Source organism: Apium graveolens, chromosome 6, assembly GCF_009905375.1.
Source record: "Apium graveolens cultivar Ventura chromosome 6, ASM990537v1, whole genome shotgun sequence".
In the NCBI taxonomy this organism is placed as follows: Eukaryota; Viridiplantae; Streptophyta; class Magnoliopsida; order Apiales; family Apiaceae; genus Apium; species Apium graveolens.
Genome location: NC_133652.1, coordinates 84,424,966 through 84,448,759, shown reverse-complemented (window position 1 = coordinate 84,448,759; position 23,794 = coordinate 84,424,966). Strand labels below are relative to the sequence as shown.

Genomic DNA, 23,794 nt, shown 5'->3' with positions numbered 1-23,794 from the left:
TCCTGTGACGTACTCTGTTTTAATATAATTAGTTTAGTTATTATTTTCTTGTGTTGTTTATCATGATTCCATATGAACCCATGATGGCGATAAGTTCTATTATGGGCTAATCGTGATCATGGGGTTGCAATGGATTTATTATGGAATTCTTTAGTTAATTGTTTAATACTTTAGTATGTGATGATTGCATGATATCTAGTATTGGTTGTGCGTATTCGTCTTATGTGCGTCGCGAACATATAAGATAGGGTGTTAATCTCTTGTGAAGCGACGGTGGATCTTGAGATTTAGAACTTGCCATGCTAGCATAGGTTCATGTACGTTGAGCATGATTAGTGGGTAACTCTAACAGTTTTATTTGCCCTATGTAATCAAAAGGAATAACTTGTGCTTAAATCGTTATGTTGTCAATTTCTGTAGACATATAGGAACTCAACATAATTGATGACTATTCAACTTCTATCTTAATTGTGGATGCTTGGTAGAATGGTATTAGTACAATGAAAGTTGGCTTTTATCAGTTTCGTGTTATTCGATTAATGTCATCATTGTCACATGCTAAAGGTAATAACAATGGCTATAGAAGGAAGTAATAATGAAGTTGTGATCTCATGAGTGTTTTATTATTGATAAATTGAAGTGTTAGTTAAGTGGTTAATTAAGTAGTTAATTATAGTTAATATTTAATCAACAATTTTAAGTGTTATCTTAACATTGAGAAGTAATCATACATTGGTGAGTGAGTTTAATTAGACAATAACTTAGTCTGAGTCTCTGAGGGAACGAACTAGAAAGTATTCTATATTACTTGCGAACGCGTATACTTGCGTGAATATTAGTGCGTGTTTTCGCCCTAACAAGTTTTTGGCGCCGCTGCCGGGGACTCGGCGTATTTGTTTAGTTTATGTACTTACCATCATTGGTCATTAGGACTCAGTGATTAAGACGTAGTAGTTAATTACTCTTTTCGGTTGTGTTTCAGGTACTTTAGCAAGCGTTTATGCAAACTCGTTCTCGTGCTCGCAAGAGGACCTTAGATACAGCTGAGGAGAAAGATGAAGTTCTTGATACTCCGGAGAAGTTAGATTTTGAGGATTCGGATTCAGGAACTGAGCAGAAAGAACCAGTAAACATGGGAGATCGTATTGTTCAAGCTGATCCAGCTCTTATGGATTTTTCTCGGCCTAAAATTGATGATATTCAGTCAAGCATCCTTCATCCGGCTATTCAAGCTAACACCTTTGAAATCAAGCCGGGCACTATTCAGATGGTGCAGAATTCAGTTTCTTTTGGAGGAGCGGCAACTGAAGACCCCAACATGCACATAAGGAATTTTGTCGAGATCTGCAGCACTTTTAAGTATAATGGCGTGACTGATGAGGCTATGAAGTTGAGGCTTTTCCCATTCTCACTGAGGGATAAGGCTAAAGACTGGTTACATTCTGAACCAGCTGGGTCCATCACTACGTGGCAAGATCTTGCGCAAAAGTTTCTGGTGAAGTTTTATCCAATGGAAAAGACTGATGCTATGAGGAGTGCTCTTACTCAGTTTGCGCAGCAACCTACAGAATCTATGTGCGAGGCTTGGGAACGCTACAAGGAAATGTTGAGAAAATGTCCACATCATGGAATGCCGGATTAGATGGTAATCACTGGTTTTTATAATGGTTTGGGGGCCCAATCTCGGCCCATGCTCGATGCAGCAGCTGGAGGAGCCTTATGGGCTAAAAGCTATACTGAGGCGTATAATCTTATAGAGACAATGGCTGCAAATGAGCATCAAAACCCAACTCAGAGGATGACGTCAGGCAAGGTCGCAGGTATTCTGGAAGTTGATGCAGCCACCGCTATTGCAGCCCAGCTCCAAGCGCTATCAATGAAGGTTGATTCTCTGGCTACGTATGGAGTTAATCAAATAGCTATGGTTTGTGAGATTTGTGCAGGTTCTCATGCTACGGATCAGTGTTCTCTTGTCAACGAATCTGTTCAGTATGTGAATAATTATCAGCGACAACAGCAGCCTGTGCCAGCGACCTATCATCCTAACAACAGAAATCATCCAAATTTCGGCTGGGGAAATAATCAGAATGCTATTCAGCCACCATATCAGCAAGGAGTGAGTAAACAGTTTAACCCACCTGGATTCCAGCAACCACAGCAGTATGCTACAAGGCAATCATATCCTCAACAGGGAAGTGCAGCTGCACCTACTAGTGCTGATTTTGAGGAACTTAAGCTGTTGTGCAAGAGTCAGGCGGTTTCTATCAAGACCTTGGAAAATCAAATCGGTCAATTAGCCAATGCAGTGCTCAATCGTTAACCTGGCACTCTTCCCAGTGACACGGAAGTACCAGGCAGGAAGGAAGCTAAAGAGCAAGTCAAGGCTATTACCTTAAGGTCTGGAAAAGTAGCTGATGCTGAAAAGGCAAAAGAAGTCGAAGCTGAAGTTAGAGATGAAGAATCTAAGCAAAAGGAGAAAGCGGCAGAACCAAGGAAGACTACTGTTGAACACACTCTGCCTGAGGCTAATACAGGGGAGAAACAGCTCTATCCTCCACCACCTTTTCCTAAGAGATTGCAGCAACAAAAGCTGGATAGACAGTTCGGGAAGTTTCTGGAGGTGTTCAAGAAACTTCACATCAATATACCTTTCGCTGAAGCTCTGGAACAAATGCCTAGTTATGCGAAGTTTATAAAGACTATTCTTTCAAGGAAGGTGAAACTGGATGACCTTGAAACCGTTGCTCTCACGGAAGAATGCAGCGCTGTTCTGCAGCAAAAGTTACCACCAAAACTAAAAGATCCAGGAAGCTTCACCATTCCTTGCATCATTGGCAATCTAACTTTTGACAAGTGCCTTTGTGATTTGGGAGCAAGCATTAATCTGATGCCGTTGTCGATCTTTAAAAAGCTGGATCTGCCTGATCCAAAACCCACATACATGTCGCTACAATTGGCTGACCGTTCCATTACTTACCCAAGGGGCATAGTTGAGGATGTGCTCGTCAAGGTGGATAAGCTCTTCTTTCCTGCAGATTTTGTTATTCTGGATTTTGAGGAAGATAAGAAGATTCTCATAATCTTGGGGAGGCCTTTCTTGGCTACTGGCCGTACCTTGATAGATGTGCAAAAAGGGGAACTTACTATGCGGGTCCAAGATCAGGATGTGACCTTCAACGTATTCAAGGCAATGAAATTCCCTACAGAAGATGAGGAGTGCTTAAAAGTGGATGTGATTGATTCTGCGGTTACTTCGGAACTCGATCACATGCTAATGTCTGATGCATTGGAAAAGGCCTTAGTGGGGGATTTTGACAGCGATGATGAAGATAGCAACGAGCAATTACAATATCTGAACGCTTCTCCATGGAAGCGAAAGCTCGACATACCATTTGAATCTCTTGGTACTTCTGACCTTAAGAATGCTGAAGGGAAGCTCAAACCATCAATAGAGAAAGCACCTACCTTGGAGCTCAAACCATTACCTGAACACTTGAGGTATGCTTTTTTAGGTGATTCATCTACGTTACCTGTTATTATTTCAACTGACCTTTCAGGTAGTGAGGAAGACAAGCTCTTAAGGATTTTGAGAGAATTCAAATCGGCTATAGGATGGACCATAGCAGACATCAAGGGGATAAGTCCTTCATATTGTATGCATAAAATTCTGTTAGAGGAAGGTAGTAAGCCAACTGTGGAACAGCAGCGAAGACTGAACCCGATCATGAAGGAGGTGGTGAAGAAAGAAATTCTGAAATGGCTAGATGCAGGCATCATTTATCCTATTTCTGACAGCTCGTGGGTGAGCCCCGTGCAATGTGTACCTAAGAAAGGAGGTATCACTGTGGTCGCAAATGAAAAGAATGAGCTCATCCCTACTCGAACAGTTACAGGATGAAGAGTATGCATGGATTATAGAAAATTGAACAAAGCCACAAGGAAGGATCACTTCCCTCTCCCATTCATTGATCAAATGCTTGACAGATTGGCGGGACATGAGTATTTTTGTCTTCTGGATGGTTATTCCGGGTATAATCAGATTTGTATTGCACCAGAGGATCAGGAAAAGACTACCTTCACTTGTCCATTTGGCACATTTGCTTTTCGTAGAGTTTCGTTTGGGTTATGTGGCGCCCCGGCCACCTTTCAGAGATGTATGATGGCTATATTCTCTGACATGATTGGAAATAACGTCGAAGTGTTCATGGATGACTTCTCCGTCTTTGGACACTCATATGATGAATGTTTGAATAATCTGCGCGCCGTACTCAAAAGATGCGTGGAAACTAACTTGGTGCTTAATTGGGAGAAATGTCATTTTATGGTGCGTGAAGGCATTATCCTTGGGCATAAGGTCTCTAGCAAAGGTCTGGAGGTGGACAAGGCCAAGGTGGGAGTCATTGAAAATCTTCCCCCACCTAATTCGGTGAAAGTAATCCGTAGTTTTCTCGGTCATGCGGGTTTTTATCGGCGATTCATCAAGGACTTTTCAAAGATATCTAAGCCGTTGTGCAATTTACTTGAGAAAGATGTGCCTTTCAAATTTGATGATGAATGTTTAGCAGCATTCGAGACTCTCAAGGAGAGTTTGATCACGGCACCAGTTATTACAGCACCAGATTGGACAGAACCGTTTGAGATGATGTGTGATGCGAGTGACTATGCGGTAGGTGCAGTTCTGGGACAGCGAAAGAAAAATCTCTTCCATGTGGTCTACTATGCGAGTAAGACTTTAAATGGGGCCCAATTGAGCTACACCACTACTGAGAAGGAGCTTTTGGCTATAGTCTTTGGCTTTGAGAAATTTCGATCTTATCTGCTTGGTACGAAAGTAACAGTATTCACTGATCATGCAGCTATTCGCTATCTGGTTTCTAAGAAGGATTCGAAACCGAGATTCATTCGTTGGGTGCTTTTACTTCAGGAATTTGAGTTAGAGATCAAAGATAGAAAAGGTACCGAGAATCAAGTAGCTGACCATCTCTCTAGGTTGGAGAATCCCGATTCTACTTCACAAGATAGGACGTTAATCAATGAATCTTTTCCGGATGAGCAGTTGTTTGCAATTCAGGAGGAAGAACCATGGTTTGCAGATATTGTAAACTATCTTGTCAGCAATATAATGCCGCTTAATTTGACATCCGCTCAAAAGAAGAAGTTTCTGCATGAGGTGAAGTGGTATATGTGGGATGAACCATATTTGTTTAGACAGGGAGCTGATCAGATCATCAGGAGATGTATCCCGTTCTGTGAGACGGAGGGGATATTATGAGACTGCCATTCCACGGTTTATGGTGGACACTATGGAGGTGAGAAGATGGTAGCTCGTATTCTGCAAGCAGGTTTTTTCTGGCCTACTTTGTTCAAGGATGCTCATCAGTTTGTTTTAAGGTATGATCGTTGCCAAAGAGTGGGAAATTTGTCAAGGAAGGATAAGATGCCATTAAATGTGATGCTTGAAGTCGAGGTCTTTGATGTATGGGGAATCGATTTCATGGGGCCTTTTATCTCGTCTTGCAATAATTAGTACGTCTTGCTGGCAGTCGATTATGTCTCAAAATGGGTCGAAGTTAAAGCTTTACCGACAAATGATGCAAAGGCAGTGCTAAATTTTCTTCATAAGCAAATTTTCACAAGGTTTAGAACGCCTCGGGTAATCATAAGTGATGAAGGATCACATTTTTGCAACCGTAAGTTCACTTCTATGATGCAGCGTTATAATGTGAATCATCGAGTAGCTACTGCCTATCATCCGCAAACAAATGGTCAAGCGGAAGTGTTTAACAGAGAGATAAAGCGCATTCTAGAGAAGGTTGTTTGTCCGTCAAGGAAGGATTGGTCTTTAAAGCTCGATGAAGTTGTTTGGGCTTACAGAACAGCATACAAAACTCCACTTGGGATGTCACCGTTTCAGTTGGTGTACGGTAAGGGATGTCATCTACCGGCGGAGTTTGAGCATAAGGCCTACTGGGCATTGAAGAAATTGAACCTGGATTTAGATGCAGCTGGTAAGAAAAGAATGCTTCAGCTTAATGAACTTGATAAATTTCGACTGCAAGCGTACGAGAATAACAAAATGTATAAGGAAAAGGTGAAGAGGTGGCACGATAGGAAGCTACATCCTAAGTTATTTGTGCCAGGGCAACAAGTTCTTTTATTCAACTCTCGGCTCCGACTTTTTCCTGGGAAGTTGAAATCAAGGTGGTCTGGACCTTTTATTGTCAAAACTGTGTTTCCACATGGAGCGGTGGAAATTTTTGAGAATGATTCGGACCAAGCATTCAAGGTTAACGGTCAGCGGTTGAAGCACTACTATGGGGACATGGCAAACCGAGAGGTGGTTAGTGCCATTTTGTTGACTACTTGAGAAAGGTACGGAACGTCAAGCTAATGACGAAAAAGAAGCGCTGCGTGGGAGGCAACCCATGAATTGTTGTTACAGGAACCCTTAGAAGTTAACAACCTATCCAAAAACACAAAAAAATCAGAAAACAGGGGCTGAAAAAAAAAATTCCAGAGACCCTCTGCGCGCCCGCGCAGCTATGCTGAGCGGCCGCGCAGCTATGCTGAGCGGCCGCGCAGCTATGCTGAGCGGCCGCGCAGCTTGCTGTACTGAGCGGCCGCGCAGGGGTCGAGTTCCAGAAAGTTTTTTGCAGTTCAGAAAAAAAAAAACAAAAACACAAAAAAACCCATCACAGAACATAAACCCACGAATTCTTTTCCCATTACCCCATGATTTTATCCCTCAACCCCACTCCTAATCTAATTTAACCTACTCCACACCCTATATATACATACACCTATCCTACATATCTCCCACAAACTTCCTACACTTAAACCCTCTCATAAACATCAAAAATCAGTTCTTACACACTTTTATTCACAAATCAATGGCACCCAAGAGAGCACGCACTATTGACAGCAGCAGCACAGTTCCTACTGCTGATTCATCAAGGGGTACTGCTGCAAGGCCTCGGTTAACTGACAGAGCTGCGGAGGAGGAGTATACTAGGCTGTTGGGGAAGCCGATTCTGAAGGAGAGGGGGTTTTTACCATCAGGGAGGGATGGTGAGTTGTTGCCCATGATTACAGAGAAGGGGTGGATAGCTTTTTATGAGTCACCTGAAGCAGTACCGATGAGTGTTGTTCGCGAGTTCTACGCGAACGCGAAGGCTGAAAATAATGGGTTTTCTGTAAGTTCGTGGGCTGACGATTGATTATCATCCTGCGGCGATTCGCCGTGTGATTGGACAACGAGAGAGGAAGCCCGAGGAGGAGAACTGGAATGAAAAGACTGCTGAGGAGTTTGACTTGGATTTGATTTGTGCAACTCTCTGTCGACCGGGCACAGTTTGGAACCGCAGTCTAGCCAATAATGAGTATCATCACTTTCCGGCGATCGCCATGAACAGGTATGCCCGTGCATGGAATGCATTTATATGTGCTAATATTTTGCCTTCTTCACATGCACACGAGGTCACAGTTGAGAGAGCACAGTTGTTGTGGGGAATTCTGAATGAGGAACACTATGTGGACCTTGGTGAGTTTATCTACCAAGGAATTCTGAAGTTTTTGAGGGGAGCAAAGCATATGAACATCCCTTATGCATCCACGGTTACGAAGCTATGCCGAGCAGTAGGAGTGAACTGGCCGGCTCATGAGCAGTTGCAGTTGCCAGCAGCTCCGATAGATTCTGGCACTCTGAATGGGATGCAGGAGTGGACCGGTGGTGAGCCTGAGGAGCATGGGCTGGGTTATCATCTTCCAGGAGGACGTCCAGCACGAGGTGCTACTATGGCTAGGCCAGGGCGTGGTGAGGCTGGTTCTTCGAGAGCTCAGGAGGGTGCTGGGATGGGTGATGCCCAGTATAGGAGGCTTTCACGGCGGATGGATGCCATGTATGAGACGCAGAGCAGGTTTGCTCAGGAGCTCACTCTTGCGTTAGGGACTGCTTTTCGAGGCCTTGGAGCTGATATCCAGTGGCCAGTTTTTGGTGAGGACTCTGCATACCCGCCGCCTGATACTCCACCCACTGAGGGTGATGATGATGATGACTCCGAGTAGGTATACCCTGTGTTCCTTTCTACTACCTTCACTGGGGACAGTGAAGATTTTAAGTTTGGGGGTGGTAGTTAAGGAATATTTTGTGTGTGTCATATAGCTGTATATTCATGATAGTTAGTTCATATAGTTGCATAATTTTTGCCATATAGTTTTTTTTATATAGTTTTATTTATTTGTCATATCATATAGCTCATGCATATACCATGATCCCTTTTGCAATGATTTATCAACTGAATTGTGATATTGATGCGAGTGTAGTGATAGCATTAAAGTGATATTAATTTGTGTAGGTTGATATGCATGCTAGAAGCACTTGTATTTTCACTAAGTCTTAGAGAATGCTTAAGGGCTAGATTGTTGTTATGATCTGATTATTTTCGAGGATAATCTATTTATTATGCTTAGAATTTGATAATAGGTTCTTAGTGGTAAAGGCATGAAAAAGAAAAAAAATGGAGTAAAAATGGAATTTGTTGCTAGTTGTGGCTAAGCGTCAAATGGCTAGTAGCCGGCTCGCATGTTATGCGAGTAGTCTAGGGTTGAGCAAGATGGAGCGAAACGCACTTGCTCAGAGAAAAAAAAAATTGCATAATTGATCAAGAGTGGGCTCTTTGGTATTCGAGTTATTAAGTTCCTAGGGGACTTTGTGCCTAGTGACCTAAGGCTTTTAGAGTCTGGGATCCGCTAACCTAACGCTCGTTATATGGATACCATTGTATAAGTCTTTTGTGGACCTCACTCATTGCACGGTCAAATAAGCATTTGAGTTGTAACTAAAAAGCACGATTCCGTAGTAAGCTCCAGAGTTCTTGTAGTGTTGTATATCACTTTGTGCCTAGAATTTTTATTCTTTGTATAATCGTAGGATTGCCTTGAGGATAGTCTAGTCATAGTAATTGGTCTAGTTCCGAAGCATATCTGTTAAGCATTTGCACACACCACGTTTCTGGCTGTATGTCCGTTTGCATGAGTTTATTGATCTTTAGTGTCTAACTGCATTCGTTGAGACGTGACAATTTGGTTGGTTAATTGTAGTAAGGGGGATCGTGGCATTTTCATATAGATTGCATTCATGCATATTTTTATTTGTTTTGAGTCTGTGACGCTTGAGGACAAGCATCGATTTAAGTTTGGGGGTGTGATAAGTGGCATTTTATACCACTTAGAACGTCTTAAAATGGCTTAAATTGGTGTCTTGAAATCAAATATTTTGTGTATTTGATGCGTTTTTCTAGTGTTTATGCATTTCAGGGTATTAGTTGCATTTCGGAGGAGGAATCATCAAGAATAAGCCTTGGCATGTGTTCACCATTGCGAGAGGAAAAGAACGGGCAGATTACGGCGAAGAAGCGGAGCAAACCTGGATTTTTTCCAGTAGGGTCCTGCGCGCCCGCGCAGCAATGCTGAGCGGCCGCGCAGGGTCGGGGAAAATGATAAATTATTTTAGACTTCTACTTCTGTTTGGCTTCCAACTTCTATGTAATCTGAGTTTTATAGGACTATTATATAAGTAGATTTGAGACGTTTTCACAGAGAGAATGAAGGAGATTATGTTTTAGATTGTGTTTTGCGCAAGAAGCGAAGGAGATAAGGAAGAAGACCGATTTAGCACATTGTAGCGAAGAGGAAGCATATATTCTTGTGATTCTTGTTTCGTTGTAACGTTGGATGCTAGTTTTCTTGCTTTGACTTATTTACTCTTGTGACGTACTCTGTTTTAATATAATTAGTTTAGTTATTATTTTCTTGTGTTGTTTATCATGATTTCATATAAACCCATGATGGCGATAAGTTCTATTATGGGCTAATCGTGATCATGGGGTTGCAACGGATTTATTATGGAATTCTTTAGTTAATTGTTTAATACTTTAGTATGTGATGATTGCATGATATCTAGTATTTGTTGTGCGTATTCGTCTTATGTGCGTCGCGAACATATAAGATAGGGTGTTAATCTCTTGTGAAGCGACGGTGGATCTTGAGATTTAGAACTTGCCATGCTAGCATAGGTTCATGTACGTTGAGCATGATTAGTGGGTAACTCTAATAGTTTTATTTGCCCTATGTAATCAAAAGGAATAACTTGTGCTTAAATCGTTATGTTGTCAATTTCTGTAGACATATAGGAACTCAACATAATTGATGACTATTCAACTTCTATCTTAATTGTGGATGCTTGGTAGAATGGTATTAGTACAATGAAAGTTGGCTTTTATCAGTTTCGTGTTATTCGATTAATGTCATCACTGTCACATGCTAAAGGTAATAACAATGGCTATAGAAGGAAGTAATAATGAAGTTGTGATCTCATGAGTGTTTTATTATTGATAAATTGAAGTGTTGGTTAAGTGGTTAATTAAGTAGTTAATTATAGTTAATATTTAATCAACAATTTTAAGTGCTATCTTAACATTGAGAAGTAATCATACATTGGTGAGTGAGTTTAATTAGACAATAACTTAGTCTGAGTCTCTGAGGGAACGAACTAGAAAGTATTCTATATTACTTGTGAACGCGTATACTTGCGTGAATATTAGTGCGTGTTTTCGCCCTAACAGTAACCTCATATAATTTCTTTTTCAATTGTCTTTTAGACAAAAGTCATATGTTCTTTTATTTCTTAACAATCTTAATGGTTTCCTTATTTTCCTTTCTTTGAGATTTATCACTTACTAATTTTTCTTGTGATGCTGATGTTGAACCCTTTTCATAGATGGATTTGGGTTCATCGACTTCTGAAGAGATAAACTTAACAGGAGTTTTAAGGGTAGTCTTATTCTCAGTGTCAATATCCTTAATTCCATCTACATAACCAAGACATTCTTTCCAGTTTTTCTTAGACATCATCTCATGAACCTTTTTTCCTGAAACAGTCCAGGCATTAAGAGTTTTCCTTTCATTTTCTAATTCATTTTCTAACATACTGTACTTAGCTTCTAGTACCTTTATTGTATGTTTCGCTTTCTCACATTCTTTCTAAATTTCAATCTGATTTACTAAGTTAAACTCCAATTGATCATTCCCAGGCTTTAACATTTCATTTTTAGTTAACAGTCTATTGTTCTCTAGAATCTTATTTTTAAAATTACCATGGAGAGACTTAAGAATAGATTTCTTTTCAGTTATATCTTCAGTATCAAAAGAGAAGAAAGGAGTTGATACCTTAAAATCAGAGGAAGCAGGATTATCAAAGCTAGCCATCAATGCATAGCATGTATCTTCATTTTCAAAATCAAAGGAGTCCATCTAATTCTTGCTTGATGTAATCAGGGCTTTGTTCTTCCCTTTGTCATGCTTTGTCTTCTTACACTCTGTAGCAAAGTGACCGGTTCATCACAGTTGTAGCACTTGATTTTCGACCTGTCTACTTTTCCAGCTTTAGAGTCCTTTCCATCTCTTCTTCCAGTTGACTTCCTTTCCCCTCTAGTGAACTTCTTCCTGAAGCTTCTATTCTTCTGGGACTACCTGAATTACATCATCTTGAATCTCTTAGTCAGTAATGCAGCCATTGGCATGACATCAGAATCTGTCACGTTCTCATCAGTTTCAGAATCAGTATCATCATCAGGATTTGATGATGAATCATTAGTATCTGATTCTGGCAGATTGTTCTTTTTCCTCGCAACTTTAACAGACCTTTATTTTGAAGCTTTAGCATTCACTTTCAAAGCAATTGATTTTCCTTTGCTGCTTTTCCTTTCCTCCATTTGTTGGACTTCCAAATCATGAGTTCTTAGCATGCCATAGACTTCATCTAGTTTGATTATTTCCAAATCATATTGATGTCGTATGATTGAAGTCTGAGTCTCCCATTCTTCATTCAAGGCTCTCAGAAACTTAGTGTTTCAATCCTCTCGATCATACACCTTTCCCACCAAAGACAGATTGTTGAGCAGGGTGAGAAATCTGTCATAGATGTCAGTGAGACTTTCATCAGGCTTGGCCTCAAAATGTTCATATTCTTGAATCAGAACAGCCCTTCTGTTCTTCTTGATGGCCATGGTTCCTTGACATTGAGTTTCAAGAGCATCCCAGATCTCCTTGGCAGTCTTGTAGGCTATAACCCTGTTTGACATCACAGAATCAAGACTTTTATGTAAAATGTTTCTTACCTTTGCATCTTTTAGCACAGCTAATTTCTCTTCTGGTGTCCACTCACTCTTCTCCTTTAACTGATAGTGTTCAGAAACAGTAGGAGTTGCAGGCACCAGTTTTGTTGGCATGTAGGGTCCATCATTAATTACGTCGAGATAGTCTGGATCTGTAGCCTCCAGGTGCATGAGCATCTTCACCTTCCATGTAGGATATTCAGTCTTTTTCAGAATGGGGATTTTAATACTTTCATACTTGTTCAGAGACATGTTTAGATCGCTTCTGATTGTAAATTTATTAGTGAGCTCTGATACCAATTGCTGCCCAGTAAAGATACAATTGTTTAAGGGGGGGGTTGGATACAAATGTATAAACGTTTCGAACAAGTATAAATATATAACAGTTCTTTATATTTATGATAAAAACTGTTACATACTCTCTCAAGAAATACTGATGTTCTTGAGAGCTGCTAGGTTGTACAATGCTCGAGTTAATCACTATGTGATGACCTAAACTGTGTTTATATAATACACAGCTACTACAAATCAGTCTAGGATATGCATTATCAAATACTAACAGAAAATGATACATATCTCTAACTGAATATACAAAATCCTATCACTCAGAACGAACAGATATCCATCCCTTAAAATAAGGAACAGACTCAATTTTCAAAATAGACTATCTTCAAATACTGATGTTTCTGCAAATACTGATGAACATCAAATCCCGATGGCACATCAAATCCTAATGACATCTAGAACACCCAGATCCTGAGCTTCTCCTGATAATTGAGAATCAGCACGTAACACTGTTAGTAGACCAGACATTGTGTTTGTAACATGTCTATATGTAAGATTTCAAGCCAATCCAATGGAATCACATTTGATGGCTGTGAAGAGAATTTTCAGATACCTAAAGGGGACTCCAAACTTGGGATTATGGTATCTTAAGGGAACGGAATTTGAAGCTGTTGGATAAATAGATGCAGATTTTGTTGGATGCAGGGTTGACAGCAAGAGCACTAGAGGAAGCTGTCAGTTTCTTGGACAAAGACTTGTATCTTGGTATAAAAAGAAACAACAATTTGTGTCAACTTCCATAGTCAAGGCTGAATACATAGATGCTGGAAGTTGTTGTGCTCAAGTGCTTTGGATTAGAAATCAGCTAATGGATTATGTCCTAGTGTTACACAAAATTCCAATTATGTGTGACAATACTACTGCTATATTTATTGTGGCTAATTCAGTTAATAATTCTAGAACTAAGCACATTGATGCAAGGTACCATTTTATTAGAGAACATGTTGCAAATGGCACCATTGAGCTCATTTTTGTTCCAACAGAAAAATAGTCAGCTGATATTTTTACTAAAACTTTGGATGAAGCAAATTTCACTAGACTTGTAGGTGAAATTGGAATGCTAAATTCTTCATCCTAAAGACAAGAACTCGGCTAATGTTTTGCAACAGATTGATTTCTAATAAATCAAAATTCATTTGATTTAATTGGAAATTAACTGAAATATGAGTTATAAATATTTCAGAAATCTCTGTATATTTATTTTTCAAAATTCAAAATTTAGCTTGATTTTTTTCAATTCTAAAAAAACTGTCTAAATGTTAATTCACATTTTTATTATGTGAAATTAGCACAAGACAGAATCAAAAAGAATAAAAGTATTTAGAGAACTGAGTTCTCGATAAGTCTAATTGACTTCTCAACAAGCCATTTTAAGACTTCTTGAGTGAGTTCTCGATAAGACATTTTTCTGACTTCACGAAGGACTTCTCGACAAGCTTTATTATGACTTATTGATAAGTCAGTGTAGAGTTCTCTATAAGTATTAACACACAGAGTTCTCTACAAGTGTAAACTTTAGACTTATCAATAACTTAGAACTTAGATAATTTAACTCAATAAATTATTTTAGTAAAATACTTTTAATAAAATTCATTCTGATTTTATTTTGATTTATTCAAATAAAAATTGAAAGCAATTCAGTCCATTCAGGACAAATTGGGTATTTATTTGACATCTCGACAAGTCATTTTCTGGTTCTCGATAAGAGTCAGGAAAATGACATATCGATATGTATGTACTCTCTCAATATGACTCTCGATAAGCAAATCCCAAACGTCTATTTTTAGTTCTCGATAAGTTATTTACCTTTTACTATAAATACCCAGACATCTCGACATACACCTCTTTACGCCTTCGAGATCTCTAAGTGACCTAATTTTTCCAAATCCAAACCATTTTTTCTCATTTCAAGCTCCTTCTCTCTAATTTTTCTTACCCACTCTAATTCAAACTATTCCAATGGCATCAAACACAGTTACACCTTTCATCCCAAAGGAGGGCACCAATTATCTTGCTTTTACTGATGCAAATCAAGCTCCTAAAAGTTTCAATAGCTTTATAAAGCTTCATTCTAAAACTTACTTTGCAAGTGCCCTAACAACAAATCCAGTACTATACTTGGATGTTTTAGGGGATTTCTGGAACACAGATGTGATAAGAAAAGTGGTGCATGAGAACCAAACTATGTCCATGGTGGTAAATTGCTCCATTAGAGACCAATAAGTGGAATTTTCTGAAGATGATGTCAAAGTAGCTTTAAGAATCCCAACTGAAAATTTGGAGGAGGTTCCAACACATGATGAGCTAGCTGAGTTCATGGACTTCATTAACTATAGTGAAAGAATCAACCTGGCTAGCATGAACAAGAAGTACCTCATGAGGGAATGGTCTTTCTTGTTTGATTCAATTGTGAGGGCCTTCACTTATAGAAAGACAGGGTATGACAATATCTCAAGTGTTGTCAAGACGCTGGTGTTCTCAATGGCCCACAACAGACACCTCAATGTAGGTCATCTCATTATGGAGGAGCTAAGCACCAAGCTCATAATGCCCTTGGTATCAAGAGGTAAGGAAATTTTTCTTCCTAGATTTATAATGTCTGCTTTAAATCATAAAGTGCATGACATTCATATGTTTAATGGTATAGATAGAACTAAAATAGGCAACTGTAAACAAGTGTCCAAAGTTCTATTTGGTTCACTTATTATAAAGAACAAGGTACCTGTAAGTCTTAAAATCAATCCATTTATGATGGAGAGATTCAGGATTTACCCTTACCCAATACCTGACATGAGGTCTGTAGTAACAACTAGTTCAGTGATGGCTCCTATACCTGTGGAAGAACAAATACAGGATCTCTAATAGGGGCCTTCCCAAACTGAGACCCTTTCTTCTTTACCAGTAGAAGCTAGGAAACCAACCATTTCATCCTCTCAAAAGGGTGAAGTGAGTAAAAAGAAGCGAAAGCAGGCACCTATCACTGTAATAAATGAGAGTGGTGAGGATCAAACAGAACCAGAGTCAACCTTGGTCAAGAAACCAAAAAAGGCAAAACACATTGAGTTGACCACTCAAGCCACCTATGCATCCTCCCAAAAGGATGTAGTTGAAAAAGAGGGATTAAAACAGACTCTAGGGGCGTCCTCTCAACATTGTGTCTCTATTGAAAAGAGCACTCTCCCTAGTGCACCATGTACAGAGTATGCACCAACACTTCAACAAATTCAAGTGTATAAAAGAAGAAATAAGGATGGAACATACAAAGAGAGCACATCTTTTGAAGCTCCCTCATCTATTCAGGGGGAGCTGCCAACACTCAATTCTGAAATTCAAAATCTAATCTCTCAAATTTCTTCTTCATTTAATCAAACACTAGAATTTAATTCTCAAGTGTTGCCAACATCATGTGACATGGTTCATGAAACTGTTCTCACCACCCAGGACCCAAATTTAATTGGTGAGAGGCTACATGCTGGGGTAGACCTTGATGATACCAACATAAATACAGGGTTTTTATCAATTTTTACTGAAGACCCTGTGGTAGTTTCAAATGCACCTTCATGTACAAATTAACGTTCACAGGTTGTAAGGTTTGAGAGTAGTACTCCTGAGGGGGAGCTATCTGAATCCTCTCCAATTCAATTGGAGGTTCCTCTTGCAGGAACAACTCCCCTCAAAACCCTAGCTGAAATTGCACTCACAATTGAAGCTAGGACTTCAATTGCCAATGATCCTGCTATGAGGGAGGCAAGTACATCACATTCAAATGACAGTACTATGAAATAAGTACAAGGGTTTGAGGCTAGAGTACATGACAGTAACCTAGTCAACTCCCCTCCAATTCCATTGGAGGTTCCCACCACAAGTGAAGAACAACAAACTGTCATAATCGCAGTTCAACATGTGATTCAAACTGTGACATCTTTCACATGTGGTTTTATTGAGTCTCTACCCTCCACTTCAAACCCAATAGACCAACCATCCACCTCTAACCCTTCTCAACCATAACCTCATTTGATCTCACAATGGTTACAGGAGGCAGAAGCCCAACCAACAACTATCAATGTTCTTTTAGTTGATCAATTATCTAGACTTGCTCAAATTTTACAACAGCTTCTCACCTCAGACATGTTTAACTAAGATTACCAAGCTATCATATTTTTCTATCAGATAGAGGTTCAAGAACAGCAGGCCAAAATTGTAAATGAAGCTGAACAAGATGGCAATTTTGATGCATGGATGGACAAAGACTTTAGTTTGGAAATGGATGTAGTGTTAGCAAGGTTCAGGGAGGAGAACTTGACCATTTTTGGGAGTAATTCCAAATCCTTAACTCCATAAGAAGTCTATGATGCAGTCACTGAGGTCTACAAAGCTTAACTTAAAGCTTTTCACCTCTTTGGTAAATCTCTAAAACTGCAATTGACTGATCATCAAGACAGAACAAGGAAATTGGTCAAGGACAAGCTAGATGAGATCATTCCTTCTCAGGTGGAAATCAAGAAAAAATTCTCTAGATTTACTAGATTAAATGGTCAAGTTTGATTTACCATTTGTAGACAAGAATATCAAGAATCTCAGGGAGTCAATTATAGCTCTTCATGAAGTTGTCCAGCAGCAAATCACCGATACTAATGACATCAGGGTCAAACTAGATCAACTCCATCTGGCTAGATATGAGCCATCTGCTCTTTTAATGGAAGGAATCGAGGAAGCGGTGCAAGCTATATTTGGCACTTCTATATCTTCAAGCTCTCAACAACCACAGTCAACATCAACCAACTTGCAAATTCAAGCTCTCCAATCTCGAGTTTCCACTTTGTAGTCAACCAATGAGTCATTAACAACTCAAGTATCACAACTCACAACTATGGTCCAAAGTCAATAGACTGATATTCAAACCTTGGTAAAATCCCATAAGCATCTACAAATGCAGAATTTAGTCTCATGGGGAGCCATCATTAGAGCACTCAACATACCTTTGCCTGCACTTCCAGAAGCTGTTAGGCCTGAAATCCCTACACCTCACATCTTTCCTACTAACAAGACTAAGGGGATATTGAGGCTAGGTTATTAAGATCATCATCATCTGCCCAAACATCTGTTCAAGCTGTTCAAAAAGGCAAAGCCAAAGAAGTTGATTTTGGAATGGAGATGCTTATAAAAACAGCTGAGGGACCTAGTCTAAGCAGAAAATTTGATGAATTGCTAAAGGGTCTCAGGGCTTCTCTCAACAACTTTTTCACATACAAAAAGGCCTTGGACAAAATAATAAACTTTCTAAGGGTGATCATGGTAATTGTAGATGGATTTCAAGAAAGGAAAATAGTTTTCAATATTAATGACTCTGGGGTAGAAAGGTGTATACATGTGTCCCTTAGCTATCTAATAACAAGAAGGGCATCTGAATTGGACATTTTGATTAACAAAGTCAACAAAGTGATTCAAGAAGACACTTTCTTGCTTAATAAATTGAAGAAGGATCAAGTAGCTTCTTTTCCAGAAGCATGTTTATAACCAAGAAAGGGAGTGGTATACATCTGTCCAACCACCAAACATTGCAAACATTTCCAGATTCTTAAGCAATGTGTAATGGCAAACAAAAATCTGATTATGACTTTGGAGACAGTCTTGAAGATAAAGCAGTACAAGACTGTTGAAGATGAAGACATGATCAAGCTGCGAGGGAGATATCTGAAAAATGCGGAAACCAATTTTCCCAAAACTCATATCAATACTAATGGTGGCTTGGATGATGATCAGTAGAAGAAAGATGATCAAAAACCTTCTGGCTCAAATCCAAGTCAACCATCTAATGCAACTGGAAGCAAAGAAGATGACAATAAAAGAGATGCTTAGAAGAAGGGAAATGATGAGAAGAAGGGTGATGAAAGAAGAAGAAAGAAGAAGGAGGATGGTTCGGGAATAAAGAAAAATGTCCAGTCAATTCAAATCTAACATGCTCAAGCCATTAAACCTACAAGCTCAAATATTCAATTATCTTTAACCACTAAGCCTAAGTTTTTGTACAAACCAACTGTAAACACCCTACTCAAAATACCAATCACATCTAGCCAATCCACCTAGAAGAAAGTCACAAACCAACCTTCATTCAAGCCACCAGTCAAAACTCATTACAAGACTGTTGGGAGAAAACCAAAGAAATTGCAAGTTACTGAGAGGGTTATCTGGAACTATTTTGATCAAACCTGGAACTGTTTTGATCAAACTGATTTTCTGCCACTAAATTGGTGCATTACAGATGATGACTACTTTCAACAATTAGCTGAAGAAATAGTCAAAGTTTGGGTTGTATCCTACACAGAAGTTAGAATATATTACCAGGATGGAACCTTTACTCTACTTGGCAGTAACTTAATGGATACACTTTCAACCACAGAATTCAAAAAAGTGATTAGCTTGATAAAGAATAAGTGTTACGACCGGCATTTTATGTAATATTATTTGTGAATTTGGTATAATATTAAGTCAAATGAAAATATATTCAATGATTGTACGTTTGTGTGAGTGAAAATTTCTGCATTATAAATTTGCTTTGGGTAGTATATGATTTTTCAAAGCAAGAGTTTATTTAATTTCTTTATTTTTGATTTATAAGGAATATTCTAAGCTTTGGAAAAATCTTCTTTTAAAAGGCATTTTGTTCACAAATTTTGAAAATGATTTTATAAAGTCTCTAAAAATACAAGTTAATTTATGGTATAAATTTTATAATTTTTGAACTTGTATTTTATTTTATAAAAATAAATCATTATAAATTTTAGTTGTCATATTTATCAAATTACATGAATAACCTTGCATGCAAACTCTCTTCTATTTAATCAAAGGGCAAAGAAGACATTCTCAACCCCACTAACTCACATTTTGCTAACCAATTTACCCCTTTACCCTTGCATGCAAATCTACCTAACTATATTGGAGGGTTACTCTTGTAAAATCTCAAACCCACTCACATTATAGTCAAATCAATTCATAAAAACAAGTCCAAGAAGTGATCATCACCTCACTTCACCCCACCACTTCACTCTCTTCTCCCTCCCTCCTCCCTCACCTCTCGGTTTTTCCCCTCCCCTCTCGGCAACCACCAAAACCGAGCCCCATCCCCTTCTTTCTTCAACTCTCACTCAAACAATCATCTTATATCCAAGTAATTTTACTCCCTGTATGTTATTCTTATATATATTTTAAAAGTTTAGAGTGAAAAACCTATGTTTTGACCTTGCATGGTGATGTTTTTGTTAAACTCAAAGTGAACCTCCTTGATTCTTGTGAATCTAAGGCTTTCACCATGAGATATAGTATCATAGGGTCAAGAATGGCTAGACATAAGAGTGTTACACTTATGAAATGTTGTTCTTACCCTAATCCATTCGGCCATGACTTGATAGGAGCCGAATGGATGGTGTTTTGTTGCCTTGTTACATTTTTGTGTATTTTGTGATGATAACGTGAATTTTATAGTAAAAGCTTGATAAAACCCTTTTGCATGCTAGTTGATCATGTAGTTGTAATCCATGTTAGGCTTGCATGTTGAATTATGATAAAAATTTATTTGGAAATCATGTTGCTTTGGCTTGAAAGATCCGAAAGCATGCATGCATGTAAATCACTTTTGATTTTTTTTGGAAGTTTTGATCATTTAGATTCATGTTGTTAGTGAGCCTTAATTTCAGTAGGAATAATGTATTAATATTGATTTATACTTCTTATTGCATGGTAATAATTCGTGGTTATCTATTATAAAAAAAATATATATATATCTTGTTGCTTCAAGAGCATAAAGGTTTGTGATTTGTAAAGAGTAGTCTCTTTTGTTTTGCCATAGTTGCACCTTAGGTAAGGATGATCTCACCAAGGTTATTTTGAGAAAAAGGGAGTTAGTTCAGTAGAATACCATGTATAAGTCTTTGTTTACGTTTTGAGTTGTTGTTAGATAGGTTTGTCAAGTCAAAGCCTTGGAAAAATGAGAGTTATAGTTTCTGCAGAAAAATCAGTTTAGTACCCTGAGGTTTAGAGTGAGTTTTGACCATGTCATTGATGTGCACTTTGAGGCCCAAGCTACCAGAAGTTAGTATGGGGAGTATATAATAGGTTTTAGGAGTTGGTTGGAGGTTTGCATGTCATTTGGTTAGGTGCACAAGTAGAATAACAAAATCTGTCCAGCAGGGGACAGTTTTGTTGCAACTTAGAAATAGGGAGATTTGGCCATGTCATGGGTAGGCCCTCATTAGGCCCAATTGGGCCTTAGTTAGAGGGTATGTCAGAGAAGTTTTTCCAACCATAGTTCATAGGATATGAGCTAGAACCATGTGTCACAAGATAATTCAAGTCAGGGCATTTTCTGCCCAGAAAAAAACAGGGGAACCTTGGACTTTTAGCTTAGGCCCAAGAAGGCCCAAGCTAGGCCTTTGAGCCACATCAAGCTAGTTAGATGCCCTTAGGTCAGGAGAGTCTTGTGTAAAAATTTTGAAGAAAAACTTGTAGTTTAAGAGTGTCTAATGCGCTCAAGAAACCTTAGTTACCATTCTGAAATTTGCACCAGTGAGCACTTTCACTTATCACATAGCTTTAGAACACTTAGAAGTGAGTATTAGGTCGACCACCATAGTTGTAAGATAGTATAAGGTCAGTAGAGCAAAAGGCACAAGTGAGGGTCAATAGGTTTTGGATAATTTAGGAAAGGCACATTGAGTTAGGAAGCCCAAATTTGAAGACTTTGTTTAGTTAGCGACCAAGTGACTTAAGTGGTGAGTCGAGATCATCCAAGCCTAGTGTGGCATTATGGTGTATATGATGTTATTTGGTATTAATATATGATATGTGATTATGTGGCTACGTGTGTACATTTGAAAATATAATGGTGGATATGAATTAAGTGCGTATAGGCCTAAGTGCCATCCATGTTTAATTTCGGGTTATAAATAGGTTAAGATGGTAAGAATATATTATAATGAGGATTATTATTATTTATGTAGGATCTCGAGACGAGGGAAAACTTGCCATAAAAGTCGAGTGAAGCTCCAGTTATTGCTCCTACCAGTCAGACCAGACCAGTCTATCTCAAGGCAAGTGATTCAACTTGACCTTCGTATTTACTGTAAACAGTTCATATATATATCGATGCAATTATCTTGAGTCATTTTGATATATTTAAATCAAGCGTATCTTTTGTTTATCTTTGAGTTACATAGAGATGCCATGAACCCTCGAGTACGTATTGCAAGTAGTTCAAAAGTCTTTCATGGTAGTTTAATGCCATGATAAAATAGAGATTTGTTATAATACTTTATTGATCCTTTTGATTATCATGCTATTGATCCCTGAGAAATCTTGATATTGCACCCTGATGCTTTGATTCAACTCTTGAAATAACCTCGATAGAAACTTTATCTTGATACCTAAAAGCCAATCATTTTTTAAATTCATTCATGATTGTTTGATAACCCTATCCTTACCCTAAAGCTTGATACCCTGTTATATCTTGAGCTGATGATCACTTTCTTTATATTTTAACACCTCTATCCTATTGGAACCAGTGATGCTTATCTTCTTGATGTTCTAATACCTATACCTTGTCTACAACCATTGCTTTAAGCCTAGTTTGGCATTACTCTTTCATATTATCCAATAGCCTTGCTCAATTTCCTTGTCAAAGTTCTTGTTTATGGAAACCTCTCAATTACCCTAATATAGTAAAGTCTAGTGGATCATGGCCCTGAGATTTAGTGTCATATTTCCAGTGTTTCAAGTTGATCTATAATCCCTTGATAAAAATGATTACAGTCGAAAGAGATTTTGTCATAAATCGGCATCAGTTTTTAAAATGATTAAAATGTGGATTTTTCAGTCCCAAAGGGGGATAAATGTTTTCTTTGAATGGTGGATCTGGACTGAGACGCGAGTCCTTTCCACACTTATATTAGGCTTAAAAGTTGCCTAGGGATTCCCAATAATGTTTTAGAACCCAGCGAGGTTCGGGATTACTTCGCGGCTGATCACCGGCTATAATCCGTAGCGTCATAAAATGATTTTGATTAAGAATAATTTTAAAATTGTTTTGATGCAAGCAAAATGATGCCAACTCACATAAGTTTTATCTCTCGTTATCATTGATTATGTCTTTCCATTGTCATTCCTAAAGGTATATCTCGATTTATGTTTTGCGTTGTACTGTTAGCACTTGTTGAGCTTTTGGCTCACTTCTTGCTTTACCCTGATATTACAGCTAGCAGCTATGGTTAGATTCAAGCAGACTGCCCGTAAGACCTATGATGCTGATGCTTATGTTCGACCTCAGGTAGAATAAGTAATAATAGCTGTGAGGATTCGGTATTTGTAATCAGATGTAATAGCTGGTAGTGATGGGCTGATCCAAACCCTAAACTGTAAGATCTGGGATTGGTTGTGTATCCTTCATTAAAATGATGTAATAGCTATATTTATTTTTCTTTTTAAGTTGGGGGTGTGACAGGTTTTGGTATCAGAGCTACGGTTTAGAGTCCCTGGACAACCCAAATAGGTTATAGGATTTGTGTGTAGGTTATAGATATTATGCGAGAGAGTAGGTTAAGTAAATTATTATTAATACTCCTCTTATTGGTTGTCAGCAAAGGGCGCATTCCTCGTCATCCTCTGGGTCGGACGACACTATTGCTTTCTCCGTGTATGCTGAGTTGAGGCGCGAGTTCGACATGCTTCAGGGCAAGTACGACCGACTGATAGACCGACTGAAGAACGTGTATCCGGACAGCCGAAACTACGAAGGGAAGCCCAAGGAGCAGATGATTGCGAGACTTGAGACCTTGGTTCAGTACGTCAACACTAAGCTTGAGGAGATGCCAGCACACCGGGACCGTACCAGCCAGTATGTCATTCAGATGGTGGCGGATGAGCTCCAGAGCATTGTGAAGACGCTTCGAGAGGAAAAGACTACCAAGCCCCGTTCAAATGGAGTGGAGCCTTAGTTCTTTCCATTTACCTTTCATGTTGTTGTACTATCAGACTCTATGGAATCCCCAGTTGTTTCCGTCTTTCCTTTAAATAAGCCTGTTATTCCTAGAATCAGACTATGTCCCAATCCTATGTACTGTGACCTTTAAAATTTCAATAATTACGTGCTATTGTTCCATTTGCTCTCAACTGTTATTTTATGTTTTTATCATCATATCTGCTTAATTTGGAAACTTGACCCCATATGTAAATGAGAATGCCATGCGATACCCTTGAATCATTTTATCATTCATATCTGTTATGAT

General features: G+C 38.7%; 1 non-coding gene across 1 annotated transcript; it reads right to left on the bottom strand.

The window, feature by feature from the left end:
* Window positions 1-1,525: 1,525 nt before the first annotated feature.
* On the bottom strand, window positions 1,526-1,632 carry LOC141669422 (small nucleolar RNA R71). The gene has a single exon (XR_012553708.1). It is a non-coding gene; the product is annotated as a small nucleolar RNA R71 (small nucleolar RNA).
* Between the last annotated feature and the right edge of the window lie 22,162 nt (window positions 1,633-23,794).